The following is an 18,432-nucleotide window of genomic DNA, read 5'->3' on the forward strand; positions in this document are numbered from 1 at the left end:
ATGCCAAACTGTTTTTTTTTTTCCCCTTCTCAAACACACTGTACTGAAGGAAAACTGAAAATGGTCACAGCCGGAAGAGGATGATTTTTAAGGGGATCTTATAAGGAAGAGCTGCAGCTCTTTGTGATATTTTTAAGGGGTGGGGAGAGAACTGCTAGTTTTTCTAAAGCCAGTACCAGCAAAACAGAGACTTCCTCCTGGGCATCTGGGAATCTCTCAGCCTGGCTCTCTTTCCCTTTTCCCGCCTCCTTCCCAAGTTCCACTTTGGGCAACGTTCGTACATCAATGTGGAAGGAAACACACTCAAACGCGGGAGGCACGAGTGGGGTGAGGCCAAGGCAGCCCTCAGGGCAGGGAACCAGCTTTGGAGAACTACCAAAGCACAAAGCAATATAGGAGCCCATCACGTTTCTCCTCTGGAGAATATCCTATTTAATATGCAAACTGGTCATCAAGAGAAGAGAGGGCTGTTACTTTAAGGGGAAGACGCTGATTAGCTGCTCTGGCTGGCAGCAAACAGCTGGTCTGTCCGGCAGGTTCAAGGCCATTTCAGCTTCTCTCTTATGGAGGCACCATATGTTCCATCTCGCACATCAGCAGCTTTATTTTCCAATGATCTTGTTCCAGAAGGGAAGCACAAAGGGGGAGGAGAAGGTAGAGCCCACAGTTTACCCTTTGAGTACTTTCTTGTGGTTTTAGATGCAGTTGGGATGTGTGTGTTTCGAGGGTGGGGGGGAGTTAACGCTTCCCCTTCTGTTCCAAAGACCAGAGAACAAATGTTCGACCAGCACTTACGAATACCCTCCAGAGATCGGAGGAGAGCGGAGCAGGGGAAAGATATGTGAAAAGGCACACACACTGCGTCGCCGGGAGATTAAATGGGAAGAGGGGGTGGAGCTGGCGAGAGATCGGGAGGAATTTGACTTCGCTCAGGAGACCTACCAGTCGAGTTTGGGCCCCGCCCACTCCTCCTTATTTGTCAATTTTTCTTATTGTCAGTATTCCCCTTCCGAACAAACTTTACAAGTAAGAGAGGCGGACCGGTCCGGGGGTCGGGGGCGGGGCCGGCCAGGCCGACAGGCTGGCTAAAGGTTACTCCAAACACTATGTTTAACATTCCTCCGCGCAAGTCCGAGTTCCCGCAAGTTTGGGGGGCAGGGCAGGTGTAAGGGATAGGGGCCGACTGAATCCTCACTCCAGCTAATGCCGGGAACCCGTGGGTCCTGGACACCCCTAAGTGCAGGGCCTTGGCTCCGTCAGAGGCGGTAGGCTGACGCACGTTCCGGAGGTGCATCCTCGTCCCTACCGCCTGCCCGAGCTACACGAACCTCGGAGGTGGCAGTTCCAACGCCCTCCCTCCGTGCAAACAAAGAGGCCCCGCGGAGCGTTTGAGCTCCTGTGTAGGGGGCTGGGGGTGGCAGGAGGGCGCGGGAGGAGGGAGGAGCGCGGGCGCGGGAGGAGGGAGGAACGCAGCCGCGGGGTGGCGTTAGCCTCAGAGTCGCCGCCGTCGTCTTAGCCGTGGTCTTGGCCACCGGCAGGTGCGACAGCCGCCCAGAGTCTAGGCGGCGAGGGGCGCGGGCTGCAAAGCGAAACCGAGGAAAGAGCGCCCCCTATGCCCGCGCCCGGCGGGCGCAGCGGCGAGCGTCGTCTGCCCAAGCCGCCGAGCGTGCGCCGCCTCTGGCCTCCGCGCCGACCCGCTAGCCGAGCCGCCAGCCCAGCCGTCCGGGCCGCGGGGGCCCCGGCTGTCCACCGCCCGGCTGCCGGGCGCGCTGCAGGCGCCAGGAGCCGGGGGCTCCCCACGCCTTCTGGGGTTCCTGCGGAGGGGCTTCGAGACCCAGTCTCCTCCCCACCACCTACACTTGCCCTCCTGTCCCGGGCGGCTCGCCCCCGCCCCCTGCCTCTGCGTCCCTTTCCCCTTCCCTCTCTCCAGCCTCCAGGGAAACAAAGGGGCTTTTTATAAAGCGGATTGTCGGCGGCAGCAACGGCGGTGGGGGTGGGAGGGAGGGGGGAATCTATAAAGACAAGAAGAGGTGGAGTGAGGGAAGAAGCTGCGCGGCCTCCGGGAGCCCCGAGCGGCGGCGGCGGCCGGGAAGCCCCAGCGGGAGCGAGGCCGACACCACCCGCCCGTGGGCACCCGGGAGGCGGCCCGCGCCTGCGGAGGGTTGGGCTGCCCCGCTGCGATGCTGCCCTCCGGCTTGCCGCAGCCTGGGAACGGGATCGCCCAGCCGCGGGGCCCGGGCCGGCGGGGGCGGCGCAATCCTCGCGGGGGTCTCCCCCGGGAGACTCGGGCCCTCTTCCCAACCAACTCTTTCGAAATTGCTCAGGCTCAGGGAGACTTTGCGTCTTTGTTCCAGCGCGGCCGCCTCTCGTACGCCCGGCTCGCTCGCCCTCACAGTGTCCCGGAGCTGGCCTTGGTTGGCTACCCGCAAAGGGCACGTTCGCCATGGGGACGGCGCCCTGGGGCGGGGGGTGGGATTCCTCCTGCTGCCAAAAAACGACAAGCCACCCCAGCAAGTGGAGTCGCTTCTCTCCACCTCCCTCAGCCATCCTGTGCTCCCGCCCGCGCACACACTCCCACCCACACTCGGGGTGTCCCGCTCGGCCGCACTCAGCTGCAGAAGCGCGGCGGGGCGAAGCCCCCGGCCCGAAGTGCGTCTGTTTGCTCAGGTTCCGACGACTTCAGGGCAGTTTTCTGCAAGCTAATCCTATTAGTGTCTGCTCAGTCCGAATTTAATCACGGATCAAAATCAGACCGTATGGCCGGCCAGCTTTCCAAGCGGCTTCGGACACGCTGCATCGGGACGGAGCCTGGCCGAGCCAACTGGCCGTGAAAAGTATTTGGCGGCGCTCCGGGGTGCTTCCCGCCCGCCCTCGCTGGCGCCGGGCGCCGGGCTGTGCTGCCGCTCCGAGGCCTGGGAGCTCGGGGCGCGGGGGCGCTGGGAGCTCCGGGCAGGAGCCCAGTCGGGGCTGCCTCAAGCCGCCAGCTCTGCTCGGGGCTGCTCTCCAGAGGAGAATTTGGCAGGGGAGGGAGCGAAAGGCGGCGGGCTCGGCGCGCGCACACTCCACACTCCCGCTCGGTGGCGGCAAACTGGGTACGGGTGGGGTTGGGGGAAATCCTGCGCCCAGCGCCCACTGCCGACTGGCCCGAGCTCTGGGAGCCGGTATGCGAAGGCAGCGTCGCCGGTGGCATCCGGGCTGCAAGCGGCCCGGGGTGCGCCGGGTCGGAGCGGGAGCCTCCCGGTAGCCCGGCGCGGCCGGGGGATCCCTCGTGGCCCGCGCCCCTCTGCCTTCCCCCCTCGGTACTCGACTGTCCCTGCCCGATTCCAGACGCCCGGCGGGCGCCGGGGTGCAGGCACAGGCCACAGTCCCGGGCGAAGCGAGCTGCGCTCAGCTCGGCCCAGCCAGTCCGAGAAGGGGGCGACCACGCGCAGCGCCAGGTGGGCCGTGTGCTCGGAGCAAACTTCGGGGTCCCCCGGCTCTCAGTATCCCCGGGCCCCCGCTTCTCCGCGACGGGGACCACAAGTGCGGGCCACAAGTGCAGCCCGGCGCCCCCCAGAGCACTCGGACCTCCCGCGCCCGCCCTCAGCCTTACCGTGCTGCGGAGCTCCCGCGGCGGCGGCGGGGGCAGTGCCCGAGGGGCGGGCGGCCACCGGCACGGGCAGCCTGGCCTCCGGCGTCCGCCGAGCGGCCCGGCCCGATTGCAGATCACCTCTGGCTAGCGGCCGGTGCCCCCGCGCCCGCCCGCCTCCGGCCGCTTCAGCTCGCAGCCAAGTTCATGCCGGCGGCGCTGCAGCGGCGGCCTCAATCTGCTCGCTCCATTCCCACCGCCCGGCTCCGCGCCGCGCGCCCGGAAGGTGGAGTTTCGGGGGTTTAAGTTACTGATAGGCATTTCTCACTGCTGTGTCACTCGGGGAGGAGGAGACACGCACGCCGCACACTCACACACCCTCACACTCGCGGCGACGAGCGGCTCTGGCCTTAAAGGGGAAGCCACGCCACCCCGCCCGCGACCCCGCCGGCCCCGAGCCCCGAAACGCCGAGTTTCCAGGCCCGGAGGGGGCCGGGGTTAGCAGAAGCGCGGCGGCTGCCCGAGGGGCCTACCGGGCCCTCTGGCCACTCTTTAGAAGGGAAAGCGGCCGCAGGCTGGCTTCGCCGCGGTTGCCTCGTTTCTCCACTCAACTCGAGCCAGGGCAGCCGGGCAGCAGCGGGAGGGAAGGAAGGGGCACGGGCGCACTCACCTCGGTGGCTCCGCACGCAGCGGGAGGCGGCCGGTGCCTTAGGTGGCAGGTGGCCCTCCTAGACGGTGCGCTGCTGGCGAGAGGCGACAGTGGGGTGACCGTGCGCCCCCGGGCACGAGCGGATGGAGCTCGCCCGAGGGCGGCAGGCGGAGCCCCGCGCGCTCGGGAAGCCGGCTCACGGCAGGTAGACTTCCCGCTTCTGGGCCGAGCGAGCTGGTGAGCGGCGCGCGCCCCTGACGGACGCGGAACGAGCAGGGAGAGCGGGAGAGCCAGCACTCACCGGCGACAGGGCCGGAGAGCGCTCCAGACGGACCGAGACCGAGGGAGACGGCAGACAGGGAGAGACCGAATCCCCGAGAAGCCCTGGCGAGAGAGAGAAAGAGAATGAGAGAGATGGCAGCTCCCCGAAGGACCCCCGATCGTCACCCGGACCGGGGTGTCAGCGTCAAGTAGCCAGTTCCATCCCCCCTCCCCCTTTTTCCGTCCTCGGCGGAGACCGACCTCGAGCAGCGGCCGGGCCTCCTCCCCCTCGCCCCGGAAGGGTGCTCACCTTCCGCGGACGGCTGCAGGCAGAGGAGCGCCGGTCTCACGGCCGCCGCGTCTGCCCGCTGGCTCCCGCCCAGACGGCCAAGGCGACCCGCTGTGACGGCAGTGGGGACCAGGGCTCTCAGGTGGCGACTGCCGAACTGCACCCGCCCCGCTCCTGGCCTAGAGGACCCCTCCCCCCGGCGGGCCCCCGCCCCCTCCTCCTCCGTGCACTCCCCGCCCCCGCCCCCGCCCAGGTGCGGACCCTGTCTGTGCAGCCCGCCGAGGAGCCCGGGCGCGCCAGCCAGTCTCCCGCCTCTCTGGCCTCGGGCCGGCGGAGCCCCAGCGGGAGCTGGGCCGGCCTGGCCTCTCGCAGCGCGGGGTTATCCCGGGGCAGACACCTGCGGCTTCTGCAGGAACACGGGTTCCTCGTGAGCTGCCCGGCGGCGAGCAGGAGCGCGCCGTCCTCCCTCTGCCCGGGCGCCGAGGCCGGTGGCTCCTCTCCCCGTCTCCCCGGGGGCTGGCCCGCGCCCCTCCTCCGGGGTCTCTAACCGGGCTGCGTTTCCTAACCTGCACTTCCCGGGTGGCGGCAGGGAGGAGCTCAGCTCGGGGACGCCGTGTCCGGTCCGACAGCAGCAGCGCTGAGCGCAGCCCCAGAGCGGGCTCCGGGCTCCCGCCTGCACCTCTGAGGAGCGACCTGTCTGTCACCAGCACATCTGGTCACACTCGGCCGAGCTGCGGGCCGGGAATAAAGGGGTGGGCCAACCGCCCACGCGGCCCCTCCTTCCCTCTACGCCCACGCCCTCGGCCCGCGGGAAGCGCGGGGCCCCCTCCCAGAACCGAGCGAAGTCCTTTCGTGGGCTGCGTAGGCGCGACGGAGCCGGGCGCTTGCCTCTGAGCGTTTGCCCAAGTTTCCTGACTGAGGAGCAGCGTCCGGGCCCCACTGCCGGGCACAGGTGTCGGACTCCTCCTCCGCGGTCCGGTCTGGGTAGCGGGGCGAGCGCAGCCCAGCAGGCGCGGCGGGGGTCCGCGGCTCAGCCGGGGTACTGGGAAGGAATCCACCTTGGCCGGGCTCAGCCGGAGCTGCCCTGGAGAAGGCCAGCGGCCAGGAGAGGGTATTGCTTTCCGGTGACTGAACTGATCGCAGCCCTCACCTTCACTCCCGACAAGGCCGCGATGGAGTCCCCGTCCCTGGCCTGTTGGGCTACTGCGGGGAGAGGGGTGGTCAGCCTAGAGCGAGTTCGTGTCGGCCGGCTTCCCGCGGGCCGAGGGCGAGTTCGTGTCTTGAAGGAAATCGGATTAAACAAAACGGAACCAGGGATAACTGTATCTATTACCGAGCATGACCCAGTGCTTTTAAAATTTGATTCCCGCCCGCCTTAAAGTGCACTGGTCCCAGAGGTGGAAAATGGGGATCTGTTCCCAGAAACCTTCACTCCATCCTCATGTCCCTTCCCGTCTGCTTCCCCAGTGGAGCGGGTGATGCCCACTCCCCCCGTGGGTCCCGGGAGCCTGTGAGATCACAGACGCACCTGTGCCAGAGGATCAACGGCCCGTTTCGCACCACCAGCTGGATGGCTGCTGGGTATCTTGAGCTCCACGCCGCCTGAGCTGAGCTCCTGATCACCTCTGAAACCGGCTTCTCCCATGGTCTACCACCCGAGTTCATGATGGCTCCATCCTGCAAATTGCCCAGGCTGAATTCTCTAAATTTGTTTTCTCTTTTGCTCACACCCCACATCCAGAGAAGCAGACAGTTCTGTTGTCTCCATCTTCAAGATGCATCCACACTCCCAGCCTTCTCCCCCCGTCCACTGCTACCCTCTGGGCTCAGCCACCAGCATCTCCCACCTGGATTATTCCAGTAGCCACCTAACAGGTTGCCATTTCCTACCTCCCTCATCCTCCCCTCCCCACCCCAGTGTGGTCTCTGTTCTCTGAGCACCTGCAGCAGCTCCTCTGTAAACTAAAGTGCTTCTGGTGGCCTAGCAGACATGCCCCCATCCCCCCACCTGGATGACATCATCTTCCTTCTTGCCCTTGCTCTCGCCCTGCCCCAGGCCTCCTGACTCTTCCTCAACACACCAGGCACATCCCTCCTTAGGCCTTTGCACTGGCTGTTCCCTCTGTTGGAATGCACTTCCCCAGATATCCACTGGGCCAGCTCCCTCATTTCCTTTCATCTTGACACAAATGTCACCTGGCCAACCTATGTAACAATTCAAAGCCCCACACCCATCTCTGGCACTTCCTCTCCCCTTCCCTGCTTTGTTTTCTCTTTAGTACTTAATGCTAGCTGACCTCCTCTATAGGTTAGATCCCAAGAGGGCCACGATCAGTGTCTGTTTTGCTCACTGCTGTATTCCTAGCTCCTGGCACTGTACCTGGCAGGGAATATCTGCTCACTGGATGTTAGTAGAATTCTATTTTCCTGGAACTTTTCAGGAAACTCTGGGGGCCACAGGATTGTACACATACGCTGGGGAAGGGACCCCGAGCTGTCATTACATTTTCAGGAGGTTCGTGACGTCCTTAAGAAGGATGGAGGTCAGGCAAAGAGCTTTGCATTCACGTGATGAAACCAGTCCCAGGTCATGTCACCAAGGGGCACTGTGGCCCAGATGTGTTGTGATTCTTTCAGTTACTGCTGGAAACAGAGGTTCCCTTCTAGCTGTCACCTTGGGTATTCCAAGTTTGATGGAGAAATGGGAGGGGAGACCAGGGACAGTGAGGGTGAGGGCTTTGTTCTCATTGAGTAGACTGGCTGGGAGACCCTTTTGTCACTCCAGATGGGGACCAGGTCTGGAGCTAACAGCTTCCTCCATGTATCAAGGTGTACCATGTACTTTACCTGCATGAGTCCATGTACCCATTGTGGTGCTAGCCATTGTCATCTCCGTGTTCTCGATGAGGAAGTGGGAGGCTCGGAGAGGCTAAGGGGCATGTCCCGGGTCAAGCAGCTGGAGAGTGGCCGAGCAGTAAGCAACTGGGCCTCAAAACTTGGGCTGCTTCCACCTGCCACGTGGCCACTCATGTTTAGCCTGTGCAGCCCTGGCCAGCGGGTCCAGGCAAGGAAAGGAATCCCACAGGTTCTCCAGGGGCTGCCCTTCTCCTGGGGGAATCTCCTGGCCCTGTTGCTGCCAAGCTGCCAAGCAAAGGGTTGGGCTTGGACTATGGGGGTCCAGGAGTACCCTGCCAAGGCCAGTGTGGGCCCTGCCTTTGGTCTGACCCAAACCTGGAGCTCAAGAGATATGAAAACAATCAGCAGCCACCTGTCATTCACAGGCATAGTCCTGTGAACATACACGAAGTTTTCCCAAGTTTATGTGACAGATGTTGGGACCTTAACTGGGCAGCTTCTGGAATTCTGTGTGCGGCCTGCACAGGTAGGGGCCCATGGAGAACAGGCATGATGAGTGCCAGTAAGAAACACACATCCAGTTGCACTGTTCATCGTTACACCCTTGTTCCAAAGCCTCCTGTGGCTCCCTACTGTCCACAGCTCTAAATGTCAACTCCTCAGCCTGGTGTTCCACAGGTGGCCCCAGCCTCCATGTCCAGATTCATCTTCTGGTGTTTTCACACACGCTTCTGGGCCTCCTGCCCGGCTGGACTGTTGATTGGACATCAAACAACTCTGGTTCTTCCGGCCTCTCTACCTTTGCTTATGTATTTCCCATGCCTAGAATGCCAGCTCTCCTGTCAAAATCCCACCTGACTTTCAGGGCTCATCTCAAAAGGCTCATCCTCCGTGAAGCCTGGCCCAAGTTGCAGCACAGCACTGGTGCCCTCCCTCCCTCGCTCCGCCAGCCACGAGCCTGACTGTACCTCTCTGACTCTGCCGGCCTTTGCCCTAAGCTCTTCCCATTTCACTATTTTACCAGAGACGTTTGGGGTTCCCTCAAAGCTTCCCTGATGAACTCACTGCTGACCCATGGCTGGGGCAAAGGGGGGTTCAGGGTGCCCTGCAAATGATGGAATCTGGACCCAGAGGGAAGAAATGGGGTGATGCACGTTGCAGGGCTCACCACAACACCTGACGTTTCCCACCCATCCCCCAGCTGCTGCGCATGTGCAGAGGCTGTTGGCTGTGCCCACCTGGAGGTCACCCCTCCACCTGCTCCTCCGGCCTCTCCCCTGGCTCCTGGCCCCCTGCAGCTCTGTGCCACCCCTGCCCTTCCCGCCATGCAGAGGCCACACCCCACAGCCCAGGCTCTGAGCCCTAGGCTCCTGGAGCATCCGCTCAGGGCTTCTTAACTCCTCCGCTGCGTAGAGTCCTAAGCCCGATGACCAGTGTTTTCTGATCCCCGTGGACTGGAGGCCACAAGCAACAGTCACCTGGACAGACAAATGCCCGTGGGGAGGCCCAGGGTGGTGACTGGCCCATGCAGAGGAAGTACACCTTGACCTGGGAGGCTGGCGGCCGTGCTGTAAGGATCTGCCACCTCCCAGCTGTAGAAGCTCCTGAGCCTCGGGCGTCTCCTTTGTCAAATGGGGTCATAGTGGGACCTGCCGTACTGGGGTGTAGTCAGAGTTGCAACCCTCTCTGTAGGGGACCCCCCTTGGCAGGGCACCTGGCCCATAGGTTGTTTGTCCTCAGAGAAGAGGCTACTGTTATGTACCCCAAACACCCCCAAAGACAAGAGGCAGGTATTGAATGAGAGATGTTGGCTTTAAGGTGAAACATGTTAGGATGAAAGCCCGGTGCTGCACGTGGGTCGGAACCCTGTACGACACCGGGCAAACGGTGAGTGTTTTGATATGTCTGGCAAAAGGTGATTCTGTGCCAGGTGAGGAACCAGATTGGGGCACTCGCAGAGCACACGTGGCATTTCGCCCTGGTGGGGTGGACGAGAGCCACTGGGAAATCATTTTGATTTGAAGTATTATTTTGAGTTGCATTATTTCTCTTCACCATGCTCTGAAACAATTTTAATTTTCTCAGGGACGTTGGTGGTGGTAGGAATTTTTAAGACTCACAATGGAGACAAATGGGAAATTGTTAAAATATTGATTGTAATTTCCTGGTGACTTCACTGTTTAAAAAATAGGAACCTTTAAGAAAAAAAGCCCTCATTAGCAAGCGAGCAGTTAATTAAAGGGCTGTAGAATGGCTTGCATTGATTTCACCATGAAACCAGAAAGCTGTGGCTACAAGTCAATTTCTCCCCTGCAGCTCCTTGCTTACCATCAATGCCACTTCCAGAATGCCACAGGTAATATCATCAAAGCATAGATAAGGACGGGAAATGGTTATTGGAACAGAGATGGATAAATAATTTAGGGAATTAACGTAAATCCAGATGGCTGCCAGTTTTCCTCTTGCACCCTACATACAACTGAAAGACACTGTCAGAGATTTTATATAGAAAAAAGTATGCAGATGGCTTGCTAATTATTACTCTTTATGCAATGACATTTTTTTTTCCAATAGCACAGGCACGACTCAGGCCCCACATGGGAAGAGGCTCCATCCACTATTCTAGGACCCTTCAGACCATTTGCAATTTTGTGATTAGGAAAAAAAACCACACACACAACAAAACCCAGGCCTGTGGCTGTCCTAGCAACCAGCTAGGCTACTGCTGCACCATCACTACAACCATTCAGAAGGTTAATATGACGTAACACCAGGGAACCAGCCAGAGCCCAGCATCGAGCAGGCATGCTATCCAGGCAGACGTCAGCGGGGGCGGGGGGGGGGGGACAAAAAACGGACAACGTGCTCCCGCTCTTCTACATTTGGAAACACAATCATCTTAAAAATAAAAGCAGCCCAAACTCTGGGTACACCAGTCCCTGTGCTTCACATCGTGAGCTCAATGAAGCCTCATAAGAACTAATTGCAGAGTTGAGCAAACTGAGGCTCAGAGACATTCAGCAACTTGTCTGAGATCACACAGCTACTCACTGGTGAAACCGAGATTCGAATGTCCTAGGTGGCCTGGGACCCAGCAGCCTCCACAAAATCCCATTAAGACAAAGCTCACCAGGGGATTGGGAAGGAACACGCACTTCTTCACATGTTACCAGCTCTGAGCCCGGTGCTTTGGCGCTTTGCTAGTTGGCTGGCTTGCACCAGCTCATGAGAAAGGGCTGCTACATCTTTAGCAATTTTGTGGACTTGTTGATGACTCTTCAGTAGCTTGAAATTGGCCGTGGTGGGAGTAGCTACACGACAGAAATGGGCAAATGCTGCAAATCAAGGCTGGTTGTAAACACTTACCAACATTCCATTGCATGCGGGCATTAGAGCCAGACTGCCCGGTTCAAATCCTGGGCCCACTGCTTACCATGTGGCCTGGGGCAAGTTTCCTAGTCTGCAACATGGAGATACCACAGTGCGTGTCTCATCGGCTTGTTGCAAGAGTTAAACATAATAATCCATGTAAAAGCACCTGGCACAATAGAAGTGATGGGCTAGTGTTAGTTGTAAAAATAAGTGTACTGCAACTACTAATTATTACTATTACTACTATTATTATATTAGGCAGCCATCCACTTTCATCTAGAGTCCAGCAACATGTCGTAAATATTCTCCCTGCCTCTGGTCTCGTACACTCCAGTGCATCCTCCTCACAGTAGCTAGGGTAAATTTCTAGAATACAGATTTTATGTCATTCCTCCCTTTTGCTCAAAATATTTCTATGGCTCCCTATTACCCTCAGGGAAAAGTCGCTGCTCCAAAATACCAAAATCTCTTAGTCTGCTCGGGCTGCCATAACAAAGTACCACAGTCTGGGGGCTTAAACAACAGAAATGCATTATCTCCCAGTTCTGGAGGCCAGATGTCTGAGATCAAGGTGTGGGCAGGCTTGGTTCTTTCTGAAGGCTGTAAGGGAAGGCTTTGCTCCAGGCATCTCTCCTTGGCTTGTAGATGGCTATCATCTCCCTGTGTCTCTTTACATTTTCTTCTTTCACTGCATGCCCTGTGTCCAAATTTCCCCATTTTTATAAGGACACGGGCAGTGCTGGATTAGGGTCTCACCCTACAGCAGCATCATCTCACCTCAACTTAATTAATTACATCTGCGGTGGTCCTAGTTCCAAATAAAGTCACATTCTGAAGTACTGGCAGTTAGAACATCAACATATGAATTTTTATGGGACACAATTCAACCCATCACAGTCTGCCCTCTGGCCTCCCCCAAAGTTTGTGTCTTTCTCACATGAAAAATACATCCAACATCCCATCCCAACATCCGCAAAAGTCTTAACCCAATTCAGCATCAACTGTCAGTCCAAAATCTCATCCACATGTCATCTAAATCAGGTATGGGTGAGACTCAGGGTATCATTCATCCTGGGCCAAAATTCCTCTTCATTTGTGAACTTGTGAAACCAAGCAACAAGTTATCTGCTTCCAAGATGGGTGTAAAGGTTATTTTGTTTTTCCTTTGAATCCAGCTTTTTTTTTCTTAGAAATATATTGGAGACATTTTTTCAAATAAAGAGGTAAAGATCTATGTTAACATTTGTAATGTCTTCATAGTATTGCATTTCATGTGTCTTAGCATTTATTTAACTTAACATATACTAATAAGTATTCAAGTTGTTTTCAACCTTTGGCCATTATGAACAGGATGTATCTTTGAATTAAAATCTGCAATCACACACAAATATGAAAAATTTTAGACTACTTCATGCTGTGAGTCACAAATACTAGATAAATGCTCCAATGGGTAATGGTACTTATTTTATAAACATTTGAAACTGTAATTCCACTCGGCATTATATGTATGTTTCTCCATTAGCTCAGAATATTTCACATTTCCCCTCACGTATTCCTTTAGAGGAGTTAAAAGGTGGTCATTTCTATCTACATTTAACATACTGAGTTCCAGTTGAAGCATCCAAAGTTATAAACGTGGGAGAGGCAATACTAACAAAATCTAAGGAACATAGTTGCTTGCATCTACTTTGTGTTCTTTCCAATGGACCGGAGCTTTCCCCTGGTTCTTGGTGTGGGAGGATCCCTGGGGAATTAACTAGCCTGATTTCTCATTCCTGTCTCTTTTCCTTCAGCTGTAGTGATCTTTTCTGTCTTCATCCAATATCTCCTTTAAACTTGTCTGATGTCAGAATACCTCCTATTAGTCCCCCGTTGATTGTAATCACTTCTCTGTTCTAAAGTGCCTTTGCAATTAAATACAGCATTCATTGAGAGTTTATTTTGTAATCTTGAAGTTTATGTGGGTATCTCTGTTCTTCTCTAGTCTGTAAACTGGTCATCAGAGACCCAAGATGCTATTTATTTGGAATCCCCTAAAGGCACCTCGCACTTTAAATAACACACATATTGAATATAGTATTTTAAACTATACTGTGTCTATACAGCAATGAGAAATATTTTAGCTTTTGGACACCATCAATACTTTCTCATTATATTATGTAAAACTATTTATTTACTGTATTAATTAATTTAAAGAGAGAGGGTACTTCAGGTAGTTTTCAGTTCTACTTTGAGTTCATTTTGGAGAAGCGATTTGAAATACAAAATCCATGATTTGGATTTTTTGTTTTTTAATTTACTTTTGGCTGCGTTGGGTTTTCGTTGCTGTGCACGGGCTTTTCTCTAGTTGTGGCGAGCAGGGGCTACTCTTCATGGCGGTGCATGAGCTTCTCATTGTGGTGGCTTCTCTTGTTGCGGAGCATGGGCTCTAGGCACGCGGGCTCAGTAGTTGTGGCTCGCGGGCTCTAGAGCGCAGGCTCAGTAGTTGTGGCGCACGGGCTCAGTTGCTCTGCGGCATGTGGGATCTTCCCGGACCAGGGCTCGAACCCGTGTCCCCTGCATTGGTAGGTGGGTTCTCAACCACTTCACCACCAGGGAAGCCCCAAAATCCATGATTTTTGAATGTTGAAAACCATTAGACCAGAATGAAAGAAATATATGGAGCTGTATTACATATAAATATTATTATAGCATGGTTTTTAAAAAATGCTTGATAGTTAAGTCAGTCTCATTTGATTTTTTATGTTAGTTACTATAGCATTTTTTGAAGTACCTTTTAGCAAAAATGCATACCGTTATACAATTTGTCCAGCTTTTGAATACAATTTTCCATACTTTCAAAAGAGATCAAATGATGGCAATACAGTTTGGAAATCCTTGTCACAGATCCATTTCTTAGGATTTTCATCTCAGAAATGTTGACTTCCATAAGCATTAGGACCATACTTACTTGATAAATGCATTGTCGGGACATACTTTTTATTTTTATGGTAGAAAGAAAATGGCAAAAACATATTGTCATTCACATTTCAAGTCCATTCCTGTCTCTGGAGCTGTGCTCTGGCCCCATTTAGCCCATCGATTGGTTCTGCCACTCGCAGCGTCAGTTCCAGAGGCTTGTAGCGCTGTTCCCATACTTAGGAGACATCGCAGAAGGGTCCCTGACATCGTTTCCTATCAATGGGTGGCAGAATTCCGAACGGAGGAAAGGACCTGGCCCTCGGCAAGCCAGCCAGCTGCCAAGGCTGACAGAGTGCTTTGGCTTCACTTTAGGTCTTCAGTGCGTTAAAGGCTTTGCCTTCTGTAACCACAGCTCCCATGGATCAGGATCTTTTCTGAACGGTGAGTTGTATATACCTGGAACCTGCTAGTGTTGGAGGGTCTCCCACAGAGGTGGGGGGGGGCGGCTGTGGCTCACCGTGGGGACAAGGACACTGGCCAACGTTATTTTTATGTGCTAACTTGACTGGGTTAAGGGAGGTCCAGAGAGCTGGTAAAGCCTTATTTCTGGGTGTGTCTGCGAGGGTATTTGTGGAAGATATTTGCATTTGAATTAGTAGACTAAGCAAAGAGATCTGCCCTCAGCAGTGTGCGTGGGCATCATGCAATCCATAGAGAGCCCAAATGAAACAGGTGAAGAAAGGGCGGATTCCCTCTCTCCTCTTGAGCTCAGTTGTCCATCTTTTCCTGCCCTAGAACTTCAGAGCTCTTGGTTCTCCCACCTTTAGACTCTGGGACTTACCCCATTCGCTTCCTGGGTTCTCAGGCCTCCAGACTTGGACTGAATTGTACTGCTGGTTTTCCTGGGTCTCCAGCTTGCAGATGGCAGATCTGGGGGATGGGACTTCTTGGCCTCCATCCTGTGTGAGCCAATTTCTATCATAAATCTCCTCTTCTTTCTCCTATCTGTGTATCTATCTATCATCTCTTCTTGGTTCTGTTTCTCTGGAGAACCCTGACTAATACAGCGGGACAGGCAGAGGATAGCCGTTCCCATTCCAAAAGGGAGAAATTGGAAGGAAAATAGGGACCACGGGTCCCAGGAAAGTCTGAAACCTAGCAGGGCAAATTCCTTTCGATTTTAAGGCTTGCGAATAATCCTCTGGCTCAACGGTCTGCCCTCCGGGTTTGTCCCTCAGCCCCCGCAAAAACAACTCAGGCAGTGGACACAGCCATCAACTGGCTGTTCCAAAACACATTGTTCTTTCACACCTCCATGCCACGCACTCCGTGTTCCCCGCGGACCAGAGGGCCCTCCTTTCCCTGCTCACTTGGGCCACTCCTCTCAGCCATCAGGCCTCAGCTGAAGCCTTCGTTCTCGCCTGTGTTACCTTCATGGACCACGGCCCCTCCTCCCCAAGGTCAGGAGAAGGGGCTGCCTTTTTACAGAAGGCACCTCTGGCGGGTGAGCTGCCGCTCCTGTGGGTCCTTACAGCCCTGGCCTGTAACTGCGGATCCGCCCACCTCCCCACTAGACTGGGTGCCTCTGGGTTTCAGGCACCAGCTGTTGTGTATCAGGTTTTAGCCCAGGGCCGGGCGCAGAGCTGCTGTGCGATATGTGAATGCCTGTGTGTCTGAGTGACGAACTGCAGAAAGGAGCCTTTTCTGAACACCTACTGTGTGCAGAGCGTTGGACTTGGGCTGGACGCTCTTGAGAGGGCGAGGAGGGACCATCTCACACTCATCATTAAAGACAACAGATGTATCGCCCTGCAGAGCTGGAGGGGCCTTTGGCAGCAGGTGCTGGCACCTGACACATATTAACTCATCAGATCCTCAAACCAACCATGCGACCCTGCGACCCTGTGAGAGATTATGTAGCACAGTGTAAAGGCAAGCAACCAGGGGCCAGCCTGCTTTCAATCCAGGCTTTGCCACTTAGAAGCTGTGTGACTTTGGGCAGTTTGTGCCTCCCTCTCTGTGCCTCTGTTTCCTCTCCTGTAAAATGGGGCTAATTGGGGTACCGACCTCACGGGGTTGGAGTGAGGATTCAGTGACTTCATATCTGTCAGGTGTCAGCTGTCACTCAGCTACAGCCAGTTTCTAGCTGCTGTTGCAAAATGCTTGCCAGTGCAAAGCATGCTCATACACCCAGGGACAGGGTTGGGAAACGCGAGTCCTGTACATGAAATGACTATAGTGCACGAACAGGCAACATGGACAAATAAATGTGTGTATGTGGGGAGGGGGACAGTGACACTGGATGTCTGTTGGTGGCAGCTCCTTCAAATGATAAGAGGCCTGGCCTGGGAGGCAAGACCCTGTGTTCCCAGCTCAGTCTTGCACCTGACCCAGTGTGGGACGCTGGGCAAGCTCCCTTCCGTCTCTGGGCTTCACTTCTGGCTCTCCACAGGCTTGGACCTCCCATCTGCAGCATTTTCCAGAAAGTCCCCCCACTTGCTTTGGTGGTTCAGAGACCAATCCTGGGTTGCAGGCGGCCACCAATTGTGCTGTAGCTGTAGCTATGCCTTCCCATCCTGCCCCCTGGCTGCACAGTGTGTCTGCCAGCAGGGAAGCACTGCTGCCTTGCAGAATGAGTATAGATGCCACCTGGTGCAATACGAGTAACGAAACCAAAGGGCAAGGCAGTGGCTTGCCACTCTTCCTGTGAGCTGGGCCATTCATCTCCCCAGCCCTTTCTCCTGAGCACAGAGGCAAGCAAGGCCAAGAAGATGCTTCAGTACCCAAGTGCATTCTCTCCGGGCACATCACTACCCCAGTTCCTCAGGACCTAAGATGCAGTGCAGTCTTCTTGCCCCTGACATGCTACCCGAGGCTCTTCCAAGGTGGCACTATATGGGGAATTACGGTACTGGGCATTTGCCAGGAGGAAGAGAGTGTGTGCTTTACATGGGACTGAAATGTCCCTGCTGTTCAGAGAAAGGAGATTCAGAGAAGAAGGCAAAATCAGTGCCTTTTGCAGCAGCCAAATTTCCATCTCATTGCTGTGTGCCGGCAACGTGATGCCCAGAGCCAGATCACACAGGCTGGTGTCACGTTGCATCAGCGGTAAAACAAACAGCTTTAGTAATCAAGTCCCCTGGATGCAGTGGCAGATGCCTGGCTGGCTGGGAGGGCCACAGTGATCACTTTAGATATGTGGGGTTCTAAGCAAGCAAGACATGGTGCCACACTGAGCCTTGAGGACGGCTCAGCTTCTTTCCCGTCCTGCCCCTGTCCTCAGGCCTGTCCCACAGAAGCCCTCCTTCCCAGTAGGTGTCATGTCCATTCCAGGGTCCTGGCCCTGTCTGTGAAGCCATAGCCACACACCGGTTCCTCATTCCTGAAGAGCAGTGTGCCACATCACGGGCACCACGCACCATGCCACTCTGTGGGATCAGTGAGGCTGGTGGAATCAGAGCAGAACCCTCAAGAAAGTTCTGGACTGTAAATTCTGTAGTGTGGCCATGAGGGACCGCGTTTCTCTACAGTAGGATCAACAGCAAGCAGAACATTTCCTGCCCCCGATGGAGGCATAGAACCCGCAGTGCCAACCAAACTCCATGCCAACCTCTCTTGCTCTCTGCTCAGGGCTTGTTCCTGATAATGAAATGGCCATTTTGCCTGTGTAACATTAGTGATTTATTAGTGATTATTGATTTTCTTTTTTTAAATAATTTGTTTATTTATTTATTTATTTATTTTTGGCTGCTTTGGGTCTTTGTTGCTGAGTGCGGGCTTTCTCTAGTTGCGGTGAGCGGGGGCTACTCTTTGTTGTGGTGCACGGGCTTCTCATTGTGGTGGCTTCTCTTGTTGCGGAGCACGGGCTCTAGGCACGTGGGCTTCAGTAGTTGTGGCTCGTGGGCTCTAGAGCGCAGGCTCAGTAGTTGTGGCGCACGGGCTTAGTTGCTCTGCGGCATGTGGGATCTTCCCGGACCAAGGCTCCAACCCGTGTCCCCTTCATTGGCAGGCGGATTCTTAACCACTGCACCACCAGGGAAGTCCCTGATTATTGATTTTCAATTGTGGTTTCTTGGGACTGTGGGATGCAGCAAATCTAAGGCATCCTGCCTGTGGCTCTCCATCCATTTGCTTGAGGCCATGGGCTCAGATGCGAGCAGCTCATCCATGGCCCAAAGGGCCGCTTGCTGTTGCGCAGTTTCCTTCCACTCACTGTCTTCCAAAGACCCCTCCCTCCCTCTTCCTCCACAGCCCTAGCTACAGATGGGAGCGGACAGGACTTTAAGTGGCGGCTCTGATGATTTCTTTCCATGGCCCTGACTGGATCCAGTTCCCACCTCTCAGGACCCGCTCTGCCCCCCTTTTCCCCAGAGGCCTCCCTCCTTTATTCTCCCTTAAAGGATTCTTACTTCTTCTGACTGTCGCATTCTTCCCGGGCTTGGAAAGTGGTGGCCTCCGTCCTGTGGCAGGAAGTAAGCAGAAGCCCCTGGGCCAGTAGTCTGTATTGCTCGTGGCCTTGGTCCTTCCTACCAGCAG

At 55.5% G+C, this 18,432-nt stretch overlaps 1 protein-coding gene and 1 pseudogene across 12 annotated transcripts in view; both read right to left on the reverse strand.

The window, feature by feature from the left end:
• Nucleotides 1-3,836, reverse strand: part of MAMLD1 (mastermind like domain containing 1) — a 110,391-nt gene extending 106,555 nt beyond the window's left edge. For all 11 annotated transcript variants that reach the window (XM_081222396.1, XM_081222398.1, XM_081222393.1 and 8 more), the window contains exon 1: nucleotides 3,593-3,836. The gene's annotated coding sequence lies outside the window, so the exon portion shown is untranslated. The remainder of the gene's footprint in view (nucleotides 1-3,592) is intronic.
• A 9,954-nt stretch (nucleotides 3,837-13,790) lies between these two features.
• On the reverse strand, nucleotides 13,791-14,854 carry LOC308609261 (spermatogenesis-associated protein 17-like; annotated as a pseudogene). Its single transcript has 2 exons — nucleotides 14,738-14,854; nucleotides 13,791-14,359 (listed from the first exon to the last, which is right to left on the reverse strand). The product of its transcript is annotated as a spermatogenesis-associated protein 17-like (transcript).
• Nucleotides 14,855-18,432: the final 3,578 nt, after the last annotated feature.

The sequence above is a fragment of the Mesoplodon bidens genome (assembly GCF_964165515.1).
Source record: "Mesoplodon bidens genome assembly, chromosome: X".
NCBI lineage: Eukaryota > Metazoa > Chordata > Mammalia > Artiodactyla > Ziphiidae > Mesoplodon > Mesoplodon bidens.